We start from the raw sequence: 20283 nt of genomic DNA, 5'->3' as shown, positions 1-20283 counted from the left end.
GCACCTTCTTTCTTGGGGATGAGGCAAAGAAAGGTGTGATTTGCACTCTGGATTTGATTAGGGTTAAAGAAGAAATTTTCAATAGCTTGAATAAGATCCTTTTTTATGATATCCCAAGAAGCCAGGAAGAAACCATGCTGAAACCATCTGGATCAGGAGCTCCTTTTACCTTGAGAGAGTGAATAGCAGCCATAATTTCATCTTCCTTCAGAATGGAGCCTAAGATATCTAGATACTCAATTAGAAGGAACTTGTTAAGTAAGTTGGGAGAGATAAGGCCTTGAACTTCTTAGGCACCACTGAAAGTATTTTTGAAGTGATTTACTGCCAAATCCTTTATATCTTTGACTGTAGTGGCAGATGAACCATCAATAGATGTAAGCTGAATAATGGAGTTAGCATTTACCCTGGCTTTCATGGACCGGTGAAAGTAGGCAGTGTTTGAATCACCCAATTCCAACCAATTAATTCTAGATTTTTGTTTGAGGAAGCTTTCTTCCCTGAAGAGCAAGGAGGATAGCTCATGGGAGAGCTCTTTTTCTTCTTCCGCTAAAGGCCCATTAAGCATATCAGATTGCAGCTGGAGCTGGATAGAAGATAATTTATATTTGCAAGGGAAAAAGGAAAAAATAGAATAAAATAGCATCCAAAGTGTAAATAAATCATCACCCGTTAGGGTGTTACCTAAACGGAGATGGGAATGCAACAGAAGAGGATCTCGTATAGGTTTGGTTACAAGTTTCAAGAACTCGAATAGTCTCCTTCATGATCTTCGAATGTCTTGAAAGGTTTATCCATAGAGAACTCCACACCACAAATCCTTGGGAAGAGATGGAATCCCAAAGAGAACACAAAACACTGGAGAGAGGGAGAATTTTGTTTCTCATATGATTTGGTCTTAGGGTTACAGGCTTTCTATTTAAAGCCAAAACTCTAAGACCCCTACCCCTATTTAGACTCCCACTGGGAATCAATCTAAGAGGGGGGAAGAGACCCAGCCACTTAAGTGGTTGGTTCTCTCCATGCGAAGTGGGTCGGGTCGGGTCCGGCCTGCCCCTTATGGGCGACTTGGATCGGGCATGGCCCGTGTTCTATTTACGTCTCCCACTCGCCCACATGGGGCACATTAGTTTAGCTATGCATCCAAGTCTCTCTCAATTGTGTAACTCTTCATACAGGAAATGGGGCGTGCAACCTATCGAGGTAGTATAGGGTAGGAGTACTATATCAAGCTTCCATCTAACCAACATAGTACATCACTCACAAATAATCTCGAAATACGCCAAACAATCTAATTACACCAGATCTAGCACTCTCGATCCATTATGATGAGCAATGCTAACCCTTTATATGCAATGTACTCATGACTACGTCGATCACAAATACAACAAGTTGCATGGGCAATGAGTCATAAAACAAAGGTGTAATATCAGATGGTTTTCCTTGAGCCCCTCATGTCAATCCAATTATTTCCAACAGCTTTTTCAATCTTTTCCCGCTGGACCGCATCATCTATGATCCTAAGGAGAACGTCAAAGTAGCATCATTGGATGTCCTCTTCATGACATTGTCTCAGGTAATAAGGGTACTGTGGGATTATTATAATCCACATGGCTCACACAGTGACGAAGTAGGGATCCATTCAGTCACTCTCACTATCGGTCGGTATAAGCACATGTAGTATGATATGCATGTTATGGCGCAACTCCCACTGAGGTGGGCACGTTACTCACAAAAAAATATAAACGTCATATGGATCTTAGTCTAGTCGCTTTGCCAAGTGCCTAACCTAAGTTTCTAGCGCAGTCATCCTAATGGTTTCTGCCTGGAATCTGACATCCAGCTTTTTACAAGCTACTTGGAAGTTTGGTATCTTCCAAGTTGGACCAAATAAGGTCTCATCTTACCTTTGATTAAGGCATCGTCAAGCACATATGCTCATGGGCTCATCTCGCTCACTATTCTCAAGCGCCGAGGCGAATCACCAGTGTGAGTGGGTCGATTCAATGCCTGGTGACATCTTTACAGTAATGAATGTACACACACAACATTGCTCAAACAAATATATATGCATTAATAAATGTAAGAGGAATAGAAATAAATGTCCATCCATAAAAGTGTTCTGAAAAATATACATCAAATCCGCCTGAGTCCCAGGTTCCTAACGTGAACTAGGAAAACATCTCTGGCAATGGGCTTGTCAAAGGATCAACCAACATATTGCCAATGGAGATATGCTACAGAACGAATTCACCTTGTGCAACCATGTATCGAATGTGATGATACCATATATCAATGTGCTTGGCTCTACCATGAAACTTGGGGTCGCAAATGCAAGCGCTGTCGTGCTGTCACAATGTGTAAGCACAACGTCGTCTGAGTGAGAAGAAACACTAAGTCTCTGTAAGAACCTTCTGAGCCAAACAGCCTCCTGAACTGCTATCAAAGATGCGACGTACTCCGAACAGAGACTCTTTAGTAAAACGCATGACATAATCCCAGATGGGATCGTTTGCCCCCTGCCTTATCGCCAGGAGCTTAATGGTCGTTTTCTTTGGTCTGATGCTACTCTGAAAATGCAAGACAAGGGCCTTCCCGAGGTCTATGAAGTTCTTGATGGAATCTGATTTGAGACGCAAGAACCACGTGGTTGCTGCCCCCCGCAGAGATCCAGGAAAAGCTCTATTGAGACCGCGTCGCCCCCACCGTAGATGGTCCTTATGGCATTGAAGTAGTTGATGTGCTTATTCAGATCTGTTGTCCCATCGTATGGTATGAAGTTGGGTGGTTTAAACCCGTAAGACAACTCAACTTTCATGATTTCTACTGAGAATGGATGGTCTCCTGGGAGAGAATGCCCGGGCAGTAATGTTGGCTTGTTGAGGCTTTTGAGCCGTGCGTCAAGGTCGCGTGTCCTTCTTTCCAGATCTTGGCTCATCAGCTTGTTGGACATTGTGATCTACTGACTGGGTCTGCAGCTTCATCCATGGGTCTTTTTGTGGCCGTCAAGCGAGTTGTGCCGTGTGAAGTCTCTGTTGTGCTCCCTAGGGATACTTTGGTCTTCCATGTGGTGCTCCTTAGTTGGGGGCACTTTAGTTCTGACTGGAGCCATGGTCGAATTGTAGGCTCCATGCTCCTTAAGGCAAACTTTGTCGTCGGGGAAAGCATAGGGAGTATATCCGTCCAAATGGTGGAGGCCATCAGCTCAAGATGAGATGGTCGCGATGACCTCGCCAACTTTCTGACCTTCGAGATGAAGATGCCAGTCAGCCTAAAGGTGTCTGTTGTGGAGATGGTATGGGGAACTTGATAGAGCCTCCTTGCTTAACAATGTCTCTAAGGAAGGCATTGGTCTGCAGGACCTGGAGCTACAGATCTCGGATTTGTGCGTTGGTGGCCAGAGCATCAGGGTCCAACGCCTCCCGGATCATCATAGCTGGAATAGGGGTGGTGGTGGGAGCTCCTTCGCCGCCGAGACGGTGTCTCCTCCAGGAAGATCACTAAGGATCAATGCCACCAACTCTATGGCCGGATCCTCCTGGTTTGTCTGCTGCTCCACTCGTGAAGCTATCCTCCTAGGGCGACTGGTTCCGCCAGCATTTCCCCTAGGAGGGCGTCCACTACCTCTCCTACAAGAGGAGTTGGGTTGTAAGTTTTCTATCGTCTCAGTCATCGATGGAGGGTGATCAAGTGAGTTAGATTGCAAATATCGTTCCACAGACGGCGCCAATCTGTTGCATTAAGAAACCTCCGCTGGATCCTCATGTGGGGTCCTACATATAACAACAAACAAACAAAGGAGATGAGAGCCAGCGGGACGCCGACGAGGTACTCTCTGATGCATAAGTTGGGTCTCTTTAGCAAACAGATGAAACAATTTTAAGTTCCAAGAGTTCGATCTCCTTCTGTGGAGTGTGTCCTTCCCATTTATAAGGTTTGATCCCTTTGGGGCGTGGCGTCAAGGTTGAGGTCCTGATGTGATCGATGATGAAGCCCTCCTATCGCTAGGAGGTGGAGCGTTTCTCTGTTTATGATGTGGAGAGTCCTATATGGAGAGCTTTTTATTGGGATGAGGTTCCCTATATGTGTAGGAGCTCTCTCTGGCGGGCATCACTGGATGCTCATAAATGTCATGGAGAGTTTGGAGAGTGGTTTCTCTTGCTGGATCACCGCTTTTGGTGACTGCTTTTTTGCTTTAGACTGTCTGTAGAATGGCTACACCTAGTGAGAGGTGATGTTCGAAGATAAGTAAAGTTGACGCTGATAGGTGGATTAACCTAATGGGTGTGCTAGCGTCTTCTTGCTTCCATGAGGGTAAATCTGGATTCATCAGTTACGAATCTTGGGTGAGTATTTCTATACCCGATAACCCAAGCCGACTGACCTTGTCGATACCACGTGTCATGCTACCATTGGGTGGCCATTATATGGTATAAAATGACAACACCCGCATGGCATCCGGTCAACCCAGATCAGGAAGCCCTAATCCGAATATACCACTACCAACGAGTATTAATATAATCTTACAAGGAAGCAAGATCTCCTACCAATCGAAAATATAGAAACTCCTATTAATGGTGGACTCTCCAGCTAGCACTCTGTTAATATGAGTCTTACCATGAAAAACTTAGCTTGGAATGCAAGACTTGCTGTCTCATAGTAAGACATAATCTCTCCCTAACCTAGACCTATAAATAGGAGGGTTAAAATAGAAAAGTTAAGTGTCAGATAAGGGGGATCACTATTCTTCATTTCTTCAAACTACTCCATTGTACCTACCTGTTGGATTGGTCTGACTTAAGCATCGAAAAATTCAACCCCGTAGGCTACTCCGAGGTTTCTCTTGTGCTCTGTTTCACCATTGTTTTGCAGGTCCCAGGGACACGTCACAACATAAAATAACATTTCTCTTTAATTGGAATTAAAATGTGGTTGAACATGAGTGTTAAGGTGCATGTGCACTTATATTCATTATTTGAATGCAACCTACCCATGTGTGTGCCATGAGCATTTAACGTTAAAGTCGTCTGCGCTTAACTTCATATATATGACTTTTAATTGAGACCGAACTTGCTCTGGCGCCTCAACCTTTATAAGAAATATGGACCCATATGCATGGTTGGAGAATCCAACCAAACATTAAATTGGAAAGTGAAGCCTTTGAGTCTAAAATAAATTCTAAAATTAAAAAATAAATTTAATATTAAAAAATTGGATTATAGTAAAACGGTAGAAACAAATTAATTTTCGTACTAAACATTTACATTGAAAATATGAGACATAAAACTGTCTCATATAATTTATTAAAAATTTGTAAGGATTTCTAAACCTTGATGCTGTATTATTTTTATTAAAACTTGTAAGGATTTTAGAATAATTTTATTAAAATTTGTAAGGATTCGTAAACCTTGGTGTTATATTATTTGTAAATTATCCACAATGACCTTTTCTTAAGATTTTCTGGCCATAAAATACTTGTTTGCTAATTGCTCGTGAATAGTAAATTATTCAATAAATTTTAAAAAAAAATTCCCACAAAATTTAAAGAGGGATTTGGATTGGGACTAATTATTCCCAATTCAATTTTTCTGAAATTATTCACTTGCTAATTATGGTCATAAATTCATGGGTTGTTATTAGTGTAACAAGGGTGGGTTACTTGTCCAAATGTAACAAAAATGTGAAAAGACTGGTAAGTAATAAAGAATAAAACATTTAAGTATCAATTAGATAGGACAATTTGGACATTTCATTTTCTTTATTAAAAACTAATACTTATATTGTAAAATGACATATTAAATGGCATTTCTGTCATTTCATAACATACACTAGATGATTGACACGTGTCGTACCTCCATCCAACGGTCATTTTTTAAGTGAAAAGTTTTTTAACTTTTCCCTAACATCCACCCTCTCTCTCCGCTCTTTCCGCACTTCTCTCTCTCTCTCTCTCTACTCCTCCCACTCTCAGAGAAGCGCAAGGATCTTTGCCGGAGTAGCCGCCCATCGGATACGAAGGGTTCCCATCTGCTCCGCTGTGACCATCAAACGACGACGGCGCCCTCTGCAACGCGACCCACTCCTCTCTCTTTTTTCACGCAAGCCGATTTACTTCACGAAATCTCAAAATCTATCGCTGCCGGAACCCCTGCTGCGAACCCGAGCCTCACACTTTAGTCCCTGCTGCGAACCTCTCTCGATCTGCCGGAGTACCCTCAGAGACGGCAACGGATTCGGCTCCTCTGACTCACGCTCGGTCTCTCTCGCAAACCTCTGCTCTCACTTGCTTTGTTTCGTGGACAAGGAGAAAAACTCAGTAAGTTTTTCTTTTTAACTTTATCCTTTTTCATTAGTTTTCCTATTCTTAGCCTGCATTTCATTATCTTTTTCGACATTCTTGTTAGAGATCTCCTGATTTATGTATTACGTTCGTTCTCTCTTTATCTTGTCTCCACTTTTCGTTCACATCTATATGATTGTACTGCCTTCCCTTCGAGATTTGGTGAAGTAAATCTGTGGTTATTGTTTGATTTACTTGTAGATTTTGATGATTTCCGCTCTCTCTCTGTAACGCACACCAACACAGATCCAAGGAATGTCCACCCCTGCTTGATTGTTCTATTTAAAGCTTTCGAAGTGAATTTCCAAATCCCATTTAGAGACCACCTTCATCACCAGTTTTCTCGGAGGTTCTGGGAGATTTATCTTGTTACTGCATTAGGTTTTCTGCAAAGATTTCTCTGTATGTACAAAGACACGTTTTTATGATTCATATATTTGCGTTATGGAATGGGATTTCATTATCCCTTAGAGCTAAATAGATACTAATTTTTGCCATTTCATGAATATGAAGCTTTGTTACACAAAATGGGGAAAAAATGATTTTTCATATTTTATTGAGAGCCTGAGAGGCGATCAATATAATTTGTCATTTGCTGGAGTTGGTTCAGTTTCAACAACTATAGTTGTGTTAGTGGAGTTAATATGACCTTAAATACCAGTCCAGTGATAATGGATGAAGCCATTGCAGCCTTAGAGTGTCATAATTTCCAGGAAATAGGGTTTTTTAGGTCTTAAATAATTTATTTACATTATGCTGTAACTATGGTAGCAACAGCTTGCACTTCTTCTAAAATCAAACCATATAGGCTCCCTCTTGAATAATTTATTCTTCATTGTTGCTTGATCAGTGTTCTAAACGCTTATTAATTGTTCAAAGTAATTGATTTTTAGCTTGACTGAGCAATTACGCTGTCTGTTATTAGTATTATTGTTATTATCATTACATAACTTAGAAGAGGATGTTTTTGAGTTGTTGCAATTCCCCCATATCTTTTGGATAATAATTAAAGGACCATGCCAAGATTTATTGAGTTCTAGGAGCATCATGATGCATATTTTATCATGTTCAAGCATTCTTCAGTGAGTAATTTTTTACTGTTTTTTATGGAGCTAGGTGAGTCTTTAGCTCAAAATGGAAGAGCAACTGGGGTTACACCCAGTAGATGGTGGTTCGAACCCACCAGGACTCCTATTGAGTGTAAACTTTTAGCTCAAAATGGAAGAGAAACTGGGGTTACACCCAGCAAGAAAAACATAAACCACCTGCTCATGTACCTTGAGATTTTCAAGAAATGTTCAATGAAGAAGGAAAGATAATTAAAGAATATGACCATTAGATTGCTGAATGTTGTGAGTAGTTTTACATTTGGTTTTGAACAACATTAGAAATTCTTTTTAGATTATAAACTTTTGGTGATTGTAATGAAACTTGGACTATTGGTTTATCCTCATTGACAAGAAAGAAATTGAAAAAGAGAAGAGAAGAAAGAACAGAGTGAAGAAATTAGTTGTAGGAACCCTTGGAGGTGGATCATGTAAAACTAATGTGCCAATAAACTCTTTAGTTGGATGTGGTGTGGTTGATGGAAGTTAAGTGTTTTAACAGATTTTATGTCTTTTAAAAGGTGGACAAAAGACCATCCTCAAGTTCTTTTAAGTTGCCATGGATACCATTTACTGACTCTCTAACTGCAGAAAAAGAGAATAAATTCCTCCTCCTTTGAGTGAATGAGCCCTTTGCCATTGTGAGTGAATGAATAAAATGAGAAAGTGATTGATTCATTAGCCTGATAGGTTGGAGAAATGCTGCAGAGGCTTGTCTCTCAGAGGTTAGTGTTCTTGTGACTTCCAACAAATCATATCTTACATGGATACTAGCTATTGATATGTTTCTCTTTCATTTATTTTGCTTTTCATTCATAGTTTTTAACTCAATTCAGGGCTAACTTATTTATATTTTGATTTTGTATCGGTTAATGAATGTTGTGTTGTTCTGACCATATGGGTAGCAGGAGGTAAATTTATGATATGTACACAACCTTGGCATAGGATCAAAATGTTAATGGCCACTCTCATTTTTCTTGAATTGGCCTCTTTCTCTTGAGCTATATCAAAATTTGGTTCTGGAACAAATGTTATTCAATTCCTGCATCCCTAATAATTGTCTGCTTCCCTAATGCTTGCAAGCCATCTTTGCTGCTCCCATTAACTTTTGCTTTTTATTATTTCTTGTTTGTAAAATAGTGCTACATATGCTGGGATTGAACTTACAATTCCTCTACTACTCCATCCTCTTCCTCTCTGTTTTTTCACTCCCTGGAGCAAGTGCATATGCTGGGATTGAACTTACAATTCTGCCACAGTTCTTGGTACCTCCACTACTCCATCAGGACTCTAATTAATGCTTTATTTCAAGTTTAGTTTCAGCTTTGACCCTTGATTGAAACTTGTTGGAACTTGCCATTGATTTGCTTGATTACTTGCTATAATTCTTCTCTATTTTTTCATTCAGTTTTCTCCCTCTATTTCAGAAATCATAGTTGAATTCAACTTCTTAAAACTCTGAATTCTGAACTTCAATCATTCTTCTATGATTTAGGTTTCTGTTTGTGAGCTAATCTTCAAGTTAGACCATTGTCATTGGAGTTGTCATCCTCTTTTGGGTCAGAAAAAGAACTGGTTCGTGCTTTATTTTTTCAAAATCAAGACTGAATTTTCATTTGCATGTGCTTCCAAGGCCTGCAAACTTGCTTGGTGGCTTTGTTCTCAAAGTACTTTAATGTTCTCCTATTTCTTTCAGTAGCTTTTGAGATTGGAGATAAAAACAGAGTGGATGCAACACCCACCCTCAAATTGACGCAGACTAAATGTTGATGGTTGTTGTTCATAAGGTAACCAGGAAAAGCCAGTCTCCCAACGCAACAACGAAACCCCTGAACGATTGCTGCTTCTTGGTACAAGGAGGAAGTCGGTAAGACTCCTTGGTGACAGGGTTGAATATGTAATAGGTTCTATAGTAATGAAGACCGCATAGAAAAAGTCCATTGGAAGAACAGATGATATCGCCAAGCAAGTTTAGAAATTTTTGAGCTAATTCAAAATTGATGACGATATCTAGTCCAACTTCTTCTAATGTCACTGCCGAACAAGTTACTTTCGGGTGGTGGTAATGTTGCCAAGAATTTCAATGGACTAGAGAGGATTTCTATTGATCGGGTTTGGAAGAAGCTAAGAAGCAGAATTGACGATGGGGATGGGATAGGTAAAGTTGCCAAGAATTTCAATCCAAAACATCTAAGATCCATTTCAGGAGGATACTTGGATTACGGAATAGAGTGAGAAGAGATGGAACCCTAGTACAGTAGTAGCAAGAGAGAGATGAAGTGAGAATGAAGATTGATAGAATCGAGGTTCGCCAGCCAGAGGATGAAGAAGGTTTGGGCTACGCACAAAGAAGACTGAGGTGCTAGGGTTTCAGATTTGAAATGAGGACGATGGAGGAAGGAGGGAAGGTTTGGGATGCGCAGGTTCGCTAGGAATTTCAAATTGAGGGTTTTCAGAATCAGGAAACGAGGACGATGGGTTTTTGTTTTGTTGAAAGAGTAAAACGGTTTGAATCACGGTCGGTTTGATAAATCAGACCGGTCCGTCTTGGGTTGAATGCCCTCAACCGTTTTTAGCTCAAACAATTCAAAGTTTTAAAACACACCATTGGATTGTTCACTTTACAGATGTCAAGCGCACATTTCAAGGCAGGAAGATGGCTGCTATAGCCTAGGCCGCCGTAGAAGATCTGAATCCAACTACCTCTTATTTTCCCCTTTTTTCCTCTCTCCCTCTTTTATAGGAACTAACCTGATTGCATTCAAATAGGTAACTGGGATTATGTAAATCTTAATACTACCCCATCCATGGAGATTGCACTCAAAGAGGTATAAAGACATTATATAATCTCAATCTCTATATAGAATCTCAATCTCTCTCTTGCTCTATGCTTTTCACGGAGATTGCACTCAATCTTTCTCTTTTGCTCCTTTTGCACTCAATCTCAATCTCAATCTCTATCTCTTTTGATCCGTTAAACAATCTTAATCTAAATCCGTTAAATAAATAATCTCAATCTCAATCTCAATCTCAATTTCTCTCGCTCTCGTGTCATTCTTATCTCATATAAATTGAAGCCAAAGAAAAAAACCATGGTTCAAAGTATCGTACTAGTTTTGCACTTTACTAATACAATATCCCGATATCGTACCAGTGACACGGTATGGACAAGGGGTAAATCTGTTAAAAAATCTATTTTTAAAGGAAGATCAAGGGCAAATTTGTCCAATATGGCCGATCCTTGTACATACCGATCCAATACCGTATTAGTTTTCGAGTTAACCAATACCGAACCGAACCGTTTGATAAATGAACCAGTTATGGTTTCAACATTGAGTCCGTTTAATTAAACGATTTAAATCGAACCGGACCGTTTAACACTCTTGTACATATATAAATGTGCCAAAATCAAACGAAAACTATTTAATAAATGGTTCGGCTATTGTTTCAACATTGAAACCATTTAATTAAACGATTTAAATCGAACCGGGACCGTTTAACACTCTTAGATGTACATAAATGTGTCAAAATCAAACAAAAACCGTTTACCAAAACCAAACCGAACTATTAAAATCAAAACCTTGAAAACATTTAATAAACGGTTCGATTATGGTTTCAAAATTGAGGCCATTTAATTAAACGATTTAAATCGAACCGGACCATTTAACACTCTTAGATGTACATAATACGTCAAAATCAAACAAAAACCGTTTATCGAAACCAAACCGAACCATTAAAATCGAAACCGTGAAAACATTTAATAAACGATTCGATTATGGTTTCAAAATTGAGACCATTTAATTAAACGATTTAAATCGAACCGGACCGTTTAACACTCTTAGATGTACATAATGTGTCGAAATCAAACAAAAACCGTTTACTGAAACCAAACCGAACCATTAAAACCGAAACCGTGAAAAGATTTAATAAACGGTTCGATTATGGTTTCAAAATTAAGACCATTTGATTAAACGATTTAAATCGAACCGGACCGTTAAACACTCTTAGATGTACATAAATGTGTCGAAATCAAACAAAAATCGTTTACCGAAACCAAACCGAACCATTAAAATCGAAGCCGTGAAAACATTTAATAAACGGTTCGATTATGGGTTCAAAATTGAGACCGTTTAATTAAACAATTTAAATCGAACCGGACCGTTTAACACTCTTAGATGTACATAAATGTGTCAAAATCAAACAAAAACTATTTACCGAAACCAAACTGAACCATTAAAATTGAAACCGTGAAAACATTTAATAAATGGTTCGATTATTGTTTCAATATTGAGACCATTTAATTAAACGATTTAAATCGAACCGGATTGTTTAACACTCTTAGATGTACATAAATGTGTCGAAATCAAACAAAAACCGTTTACCGAAACCAAACTGAACCATTAAAAATGAAACCGTGAAAACATTTAATAAACAGTTCGATTATGGTTTCAAAATTGAGACCATTTAATTAAACGATTTAAATCGAACCGGACCATTTAACACTCTTAGATGTACATAAATGTGCCAAAATCAAACAGAAACCGTTTAATAAATGATTCGATTATTGTTTTAATATTGAGACCGTTTAATTAAACGATTTAAATCGAACCGGACCGTTTAACACTCTTAGATGTACATAAATGTGTCGAAATCAAACAAAAACCGTTTACTGACACCAAACTGAACCATTAAATTGAAACCGTGAAAACGTTTAATAAACGATTCGATTATGATTTCAAAATTGAGACCGTCTAATTAAATGGTTTAAACTGAACCAGACCGTTTAACACTCTTAGATGTACATAAATGTGTCAAAATCAAACAAAAATCGTTTACCGAAATCAAACCGAACCATTAAAATCGAAGCCGTGAAAACATTTAATAAATGGTTCGATTATGGGTTCAAAATTGAGACCGTTTAATTAAACAATTTAAATCGAACCGGACCGTTTAACACTCTTAGATGTACATAAATGTGTCAAAATCAAACAAAAACTATTTACCGAAACCAAACTGAACCATTAAAATTGAAACCGTGAAAACATTTAATAAATGGTTCGATTATTGTTTCAATATTGAGACCGTTTAATTAAACGATTTAAATTGAACCGGATTGTTTAACACTCTTAGATGTACATAAATGTGTCGAAATCAAACAAAAACTGTTTACCGAAACCAAACTGAACCATTAAAAATGAAACCGTGAAAACATTTAATAAACAGTTCGATTATGGTTTCAAAATTGAGACCATTTAATTAAATGATTTAAATCGAACCGGACCATTTAACACTCTTAGATGTACATAAATGTGCCAAAATCAAACAGAAACCGTTTAATAAATGGTTCGATTATTGTTTTAATATTGAGACCGTTTAATTAAACGATTTAAATCGAACCGGACCGTTTAACACTCTTAGATGTACATAAATGTGTCGAAATCAAACAAAAACCGTTTACTGACACCAAACTGAACCATTAAACTGAAACCGTGAAAACGTTTAATAAACGATTCGATTATGATTTCAAAATTGAGACCGTCTAATTAAATGGTTTAAACTGAACCAGACCGTTTAACACTCTTAGATGTACATAAATGTGTCAAAATCAAACAAAAATCGTTTACCGAAACCAAACCGAACCATTAAAATCGAAGCCGTGAAAACATTTAATAAACGGTTCGATTATGGGTTCAAAATTGAGACCGTTTAATTAAACAATTTAAATCGAACCGGACCGTTTAACACTCTTAGATGTACATAAATGTGTCAAAATCAAACAAAAACTATTTACCGAAACCAAACTGAACCATTAAAATTGAAACCGTGAAAACATTTAATAAATGGTTCGATTATTGTTTCAATATTGAGACCGTTTAATTAAACGATTTAAATCGAACCGGATTGTTTAACACTCTTAGATGTATATAAATGTGTCGAAATCAAACAAAAACCGTTTACCGAAACCAAACTGAACCATTAAAAATGAAACCGTGAAAACATTTAATAAACAGTTCGATTATGGTTTCAAAATTGAGACCATTTAATTAAACGATTTAAATCGAACCGGACCATTTAACACTCTTAGATGTACATAAATGTACCAAAATCAAACAGAAACCGTTTAATAAATGGTTCGATTATTGTTTTAATATTGAGACCGTTTAATTAAATGATTTAAATCGAACCGGACCGTTTAACACTCTTAGATGTACATAAATGTGTCGAAATCAAACAAAAACCGTTTACTGACACCAAATTGAACCATTAAATTGAAACCGTGAAAACGTTTAATAAACGATTCGATTATGATTTCAAAATTGAGACCGTCTAATTAAATGGTTTAAACTGAACCAGACCGTTTAACACTCTTAGATGTACATAAATGTGTCAAAATCAAACAAAAACCGTCTACCGAAACCAAACCGAATCATTAAAATTGAAACGTGAAAACGTTTAATAAATGGTTCGATTATGGTTTCAAAATTGAAACCGTTTAATTAAATGGTTTAAACCGAACCGGACCATTCAACACTCTTATATGTACATAAATGTGCCAAAATCAAACAGAAACCATTTACTGAAACCAACCATTTAAATCGAATCCGTGAAAGCATATAATAAATTGTTCGATTATGGTTTCAAAATTGAGACCGTTTTATTAAATGGTTTAAACCGAACTAGACCAGAAAAATAAAACCTAAAATATAGACCTTGTGAACAAAATATTGAGAAAAAAACTGAAGGATAGTGTTCTTGAGTTTCTGCCATTGATTTATTGAGAATGGAAATGGAAATGGAAAGGTCTCCCCAAAAGCTGAAAGTATGCTTGCTGAATGCTGATCACAACAATAGTGTTGCAAAGTATATACATTGACCTGCTGAATTGCTGTGTTTTGTGATGGAGATGAGCTTCTAAGAAAAATATATCCCCAGCCACCATCTAGAAGAAATTTCACCTTTGTAGTGCCTTGGTTGCATTTATTATGCCCTTGAATTTAGGTTAAATGAAAAGATTCATGAGATGATTCAGAATTCAAAAGACAGTATCCAACTTTGTGCTTACTACTATTGTATAAAAATGCAATTCCAAATCTACCAGCTCCAGTTATACACTTCAACCTAAAGTTGGGTTTTCCATGTAGGTTGCCAATTGAAACATGCTACTAAGGTTAAGGGCAACACTTTCTATAGGTTGAAAAGGGGGGGGGGGGGGGGGTTTGGAAGCAGTAAGACTCACAATAGACACAAACTGGTTTCACTAACCAGAAATTGATGTATGGTAACACATTTAAGGTATTACAGTGGAATTGTCAATGATACTAAGAAACTCTGCCGCATAGGGCCAATGATAGTGTGCACGGAAGCATCAACAAGGGTAGGATTTCCGCCCTTCACGAGGGGTGGGGTGATCATTTTGCACCCCGATCATGGCATCTTCATTCACTCACCACCTCTTTTTATAAGTGAAATGGTTGGGCAATGGATTTTGTCTCCTATAGTTTGAAGAAAATTAACTTCTTGAGAGCCACCAAGACCCACTGCAAGTTGAAATTCGAAATACTACTTAATCTGATTCCAAACTCATCAAAAACTATATTTTCAGCAAGTGGGAATCTCCTGCCAGCAAAAGTTGATCTATTAGTACTTTCATTTTCAATCGAATCTTTCCTTAGTTATAGTGCTTTAGGGTCCTCTTTGTAACTCCTCCTTGCAACTTAATGTTGAACGGGACATGCCTTCACATAAAAAAATGACATACATTTTCTTTATGCAACTTCACTTTGCTCATAGAAGGAAACAGTTACACACATATCCACAGGCCTGCTTGTGTAGAGAGACACATGAAGCCAATATGAACTCAAGATCTACATCTTCAAATATTTAATGCACCCCCAAAAAAATTCCAGATTTCAGCTTCAGGATCCTCTTTGTAGCTCCTCCTTGCAACTTATTCATTGATTTTTTTTTTGCTAGACAAGTTGAAAAGCCATAAAGGCAGTAGGGGATTTTTATCTTTCTTTTCCACAAGGTGTACTGGAAGGTCGTTTCAACATATTTGACTATTCTTTTGAGTTATATAATGTCTACAATTATCATTTGCACTCATGTCACAATAATTCACAAAAAAATAAAATAAAAAAAATCAATGAATCTTGATGGATTCGAACCACCATCTCTTAGGGAATCCTCAAGTGCTCTACCTATTTGAGCTAAAGACTCAGACAAGAAAGCAAATGAGAGCAATTTTAATTGAATAAAATATGTTCCAATATGAATCCTTACCAAGATCAAGTTCTGAAAACAAGGGGGAAAATGTAAGACCTTGTCCCTTGAAGCCAAACAATTGCAAGGATCCATCAGCATGACTAGTAAAAGTTATTAAAGAACCAATCTGGAAACAACAGAAAAATGCACATTTTTGAGAATCCCAAAGTTCTCTACCTATTTGAGCTAAAGATTAACATACAAGAAAGCAAATGAGAACATTTTTGATTGAATAAGAACAGTCATAAAAATAGGAGAATTATCATTAAAATTCAAAGATGGCATATTTTAGCATCTACTTACCATTACTATTTAACAAAGACTTAACAATGCTTCAGTTCCACATCAACAAATCCAATCCACAGTTAGCCTATTAGATCTTCATTTCCAAATATAGCCAGAGAGAGAGAGAGAGAGAGAGAGAGAGAGAGAGAGAGAGAGAGAGATGAAAAATGGTTGCAAAGAAAAATGGTTCTTGCTCGATGAAAAATGGTTGCAAAGAAAAATGGTTCTTGCTCATTCCAAAAATAAGGAAGGGAACACACAAGTGCAGCTCAATATTTTCTACGGAGACTGGTCTCAGCCCCTGCGTGTGAAACCAGCAAGCTTGATCTCCAAAGTTCAGGTGTTCCAAAACGCCCTATTTCTGTTTCAGATGAGAGTCTCAACTTGAGATTTGAGAGCGTGCAGTATGTACAAAGAAAGATTTCAATGTTTGGAACAGAAAGTAAGTTGCAGTTTTGCAGAGGGATTGAAGAAACAAGGGACTGGTTTGGAACACCTGAACTTTGGAGATCAAGTCTACGATCTCATCAATTTCTGTTTGCATGAGACTTGGAATGAAATTAAACAAGAGAAGACACCATCTTGCTGATAAAATCAAATCACAAAACAGCACTCTTTATATCAATATCTTTCACATAACAGCCACATTCCATTAGGGACAGCTTCAGTGTTCCTTGCTGATTTGCCAGGCCTAGAATAAGCCCCAGTTTAGGGAATTTCATATTAAACCAAATTAGAAAAGCATAAGTATTCCAGTTCACATAGTGTTATAGAGGACAATGATTTAAACTTGAACATCATTAATAGAAGACAATGAAATGGATAAGGAACCTCAAAGAATATTCTATCAAACTGGACTACACCAAGTCAGGCATACAGATTATGCTGCTTTTAATTGCATAGAGCATGGATTTAGGCTAGGCAAATTCAAAACGTCACCAAATCAAATCTGAAGGTGATAGAAACTATCAAATTTCAACATACGTATTGATTTGAGATAAGTATGTACCAACAACTTTCTGTACAAGGGTCTAAGCTCAGCCTCAATTTCTCCACTTCCATTGATACACACATTGTAATAGTTTATGACTTGACTAGGGGTCACACAAACCCCTCAAAAAGTAAGTTCATATGTGCAGGTCCATAAAAGAAGGTTGTACAATATTTGGTCCAATCTGGAGGAAGGGTTCCAAATCTTCAGTACTCATAGTAAGTTTGAATCATTTGATGACAAGCAATTCGATATTGAGATTTATTACTAGTATGGAGACTTTTTGCTTTAGTTAATTCAATTAACAGGTAACACTGGACTACTGAGTTCATTTTTATGTTTTTTGGGGGAAATACAATACAACTAAGAAAAGATGATAAAGAAAGAAAACCAATGCCTTCATAAATTGATCAGAAGAACTTTGTTTTGAGCATATAACTCTCTGTAAATACTAAACACCAAGAAGCATTTTTTTTTCTCCCTAATGGAGTGTTATAGTTGCTACAATTGTCTCTTTGCTGAGAATTCTTCCATTACAGCTCCCTTAAAAGGTTATCTAGGTACATTATTGTGCATCAAACATGCTAATTTGAACTATAAAAATCCTCAAAACTTCAAATTCAACCAAGAAAGAACATATAAAAAATACAAAAGTCTAATATATGGAGAAAACTGTAAGTACAAGCCCAATGATATACCTTAATGGAGGCATGCCCCTTATCCTAAACAGTAACAAGCTAGGTCCTGTAGGAATAAAACCAATTCATACTCAAATTCGCCCTAGCAGAGTAGACGATTAGGGCAGCACAGAGGGTGATTAGATTTCAGATTATTAGACAAGAAATAGAGGAAGACACTCGAGGAATGGGTCTTAGTTGCTGCTCACGAAGAACGCCCTGCTGGTCTTGTGTGGGGTAGGAAAACAAGCGAGAGAGAGACGAAACAAGAGAGGGAGGTGAGGTTGGAGACGAGAGAGACGATGGATAGATTTTGGGGAAGATGGGCTGTGCGCAATTACATTTTAACCCTTAATTATAAAATCTAGTTAAAGTTATTGGTTTTCTATGATTTCCTTTCAATTTTCAGCCATGAATGTGATTTTACTCAATTATCCATAGAAATTTATTTTCAATTACACCTCTAATGTAGTTGCAAGAGGGTAATTGGTGGCTTGTTATGTTTGGATAAATAACAGACCCTTGTTATGTTAATAATTCCCCTAAATTCATACACTGGGCTAGACGCTTATTTGGGAAGGGAGTGGAGGAGAGTGAATCCTATATGAATGTGGTGATGCTTTATTGAAATGGAGCCTATGTAAAAATGACATCCTTTGAAGTGCTTAATTGTCATAGTTATGGTCCATTATTAGCTAAACTTCGTATTTAAGGTAAGGGTGTCAATGAGTAATCAGAACCAAATACCCAATCCGGATTTTGACCGAATAACCTGAATCGATTTGGACCGAATCTAATATGGTAAGTCCTAGATCTGAAAATGTCTTATAATTCGGTTCGGATCCGGATCTACCGACTAAACCGATGGATCTAACGGAATACCCGCCTTAAAAGTTAACTTAAAACCCTAATAGTTTATTAGGTTTACAGTTTTAATGGTTTAAGACTCTAAGTTGATGGTTACCTGTTAGTGCCTTAAAGCCTTAGACTCACTTACTCCTTAGTTTTACGTCTTACTAAATATAGATTTCTTCATGATCACGACCAAGGTTTAAAGTATTGGTACCAGGTATCGTATCGGTCGGGTGATTTTAAGAGACGTATTGTATCGTTTCAGAGATACATATCGAACAATACAAATATGCATAGAAATGGTCAAGATACACATGGAAATACACTTTTGGAACAAAAAATAATATAAATAAGAAATATATAATAAGTGTCATGCATAAAACCTAAAATGGTGAATAATGTATAACCAAACAAGTGCATTAAATTGAAATTGTTATAAAAGATGAAGTTTCTCACATGTTGTAATCGTCTATAGTCCTGAAGAGTATTGGATGATGCAAAGGATGATGTTGTAGCACTCCTTGATTCGTTTTTAGTTTAAAAGTGTGAAAAACCAAGATTAAATGCAAGATTTTAGACTATTGGTTGAGAGTTTTCCTTCATTTTTTCATTAGATTAGGAATTGTATCGAGTCTGTGAGTGAAAATGATTTTTTTATGGAATGTATCGATGGTATCGGTATGTATCGGCATGTATTGATACGTATCGGTATGTATCGAGCCGTATCGGTCAATACGTATTAAACCATCCCCTAAACCCTTTACTGGACGTATCGATACCATCGGTCGTATCGTATCGTATTGGCCCGTATCGGTCGATACATTTCAATACAATTCGAGACAGTTAATTAAAAAAAAAAGGAGACATATCGGTATGTATCGTATTGGTAGCAACCGATACCGATACGAATCGGTCTGTATCGTATCGTATTGGTCGATACTTTAAACCATGATCACGATTTCTTTCGTAACTCTTCAATTCTTCACCACTTTCGTTTTACAGCTTCATCTTCTCGGTCTCTAGCAGTGTTGTTGCAGCTTCATAGTCGAGTCTCCATCTTCAACAGCCTTGCAATTTCAACCTCCATGCAAGTTGGAGTTAATCTCTCTCTGAGCTTCTTCAATGCTCATGAGTCTTGAACAAACACAATGAAGGCCGAAGGTAGAGCTTGTGGGATCATTCTTCCAATTCGCCACTTCCTCTCCTCCATTGGTATTACTACATTGTTCCAAGGAAAGCAAAGGCTATAACATTGTGTATTGAAGGTACAGAAGTAATGATCTCTCTCTCTCTCTCTCAATGAATTTTTTTTTTTTTGGGATATAGTAACCAGATGTAGTAACCAGATAAGAACAGAAACTAGAACCAAATTGTAACTACATACGAACCGAACTGACCAGAATCAGTTACAGTATTCAATTCTAGAACTGATTCGAGACTTGGTCCGGATTTGGATCCCACTGCCACTGTTACTTCCACACCCAAACCTTTACTAATTAGTACTTGTGTGTAGGTTCGAAACTCAACTACATCGGTGACCTTTGGGCCATCAGAGTAAGGCCAACACACAAAGTCTTTCGTCGAGGGATGGGTAAACCAGTGGAGAAAAGATTCCTTAATAGAATCTGAGGAAGGTTCATCTATAATCACACACTTGTTGACTTCCCTCTGTGCATCTGCCTAGAATGTGAAGAAGGCCGTAGGAAATACCCAAAACCACCCTTCTCGGGTGAATGAAGGTATACATATTCTAACTTGTAATTTCAA

General features: G+C 37.6%; 1 long non-coding RNA gene across 1 annotated transcript in view; it reads right to left on the bottom strand.

Moving 5' to 3' along the window:
* Positions 1-20283, bottom strand: part of LOC122672768 — a 26196-nt gene extending 5913 nt beyond the window's left edge. Inside the window, exons 1-2 of the long non-coding RNA XR_006334474.1 lie at positions 20272-20283; positions 5935-5942 (exon numbers count right to left, since the gene is read on the bottom strand). This is a non-coding gene — a long non-coding RNA (uncharacterized LOC122672768). The remainder of the gene's footprint in view (positions 1-5934; positions 5943-20271) is intronic.

This window comes from Telopea speciosissima, chromosome 8, assembly GCF_018873765.1.
Source record: "Telopea speciosissima isolate NSW1024214 ecotype Mountain lineage chromosome 8, Tspe_v1, whole genome shotgun sequence".
In the NCBI taxonomy this organism is placed as follows: domain Eukaryota; kingdom Viridiplantae; phylum Streptophyta; class Magnoliopsida; order Proteales; family Proteaceae; genus Telopea; species Telopea speciosissima.
The sequence above is the reverse complement of the archived record's forward strand: the minus strand, read 5'-3'. Positions and strand labels throughout refer to the sequence as shown.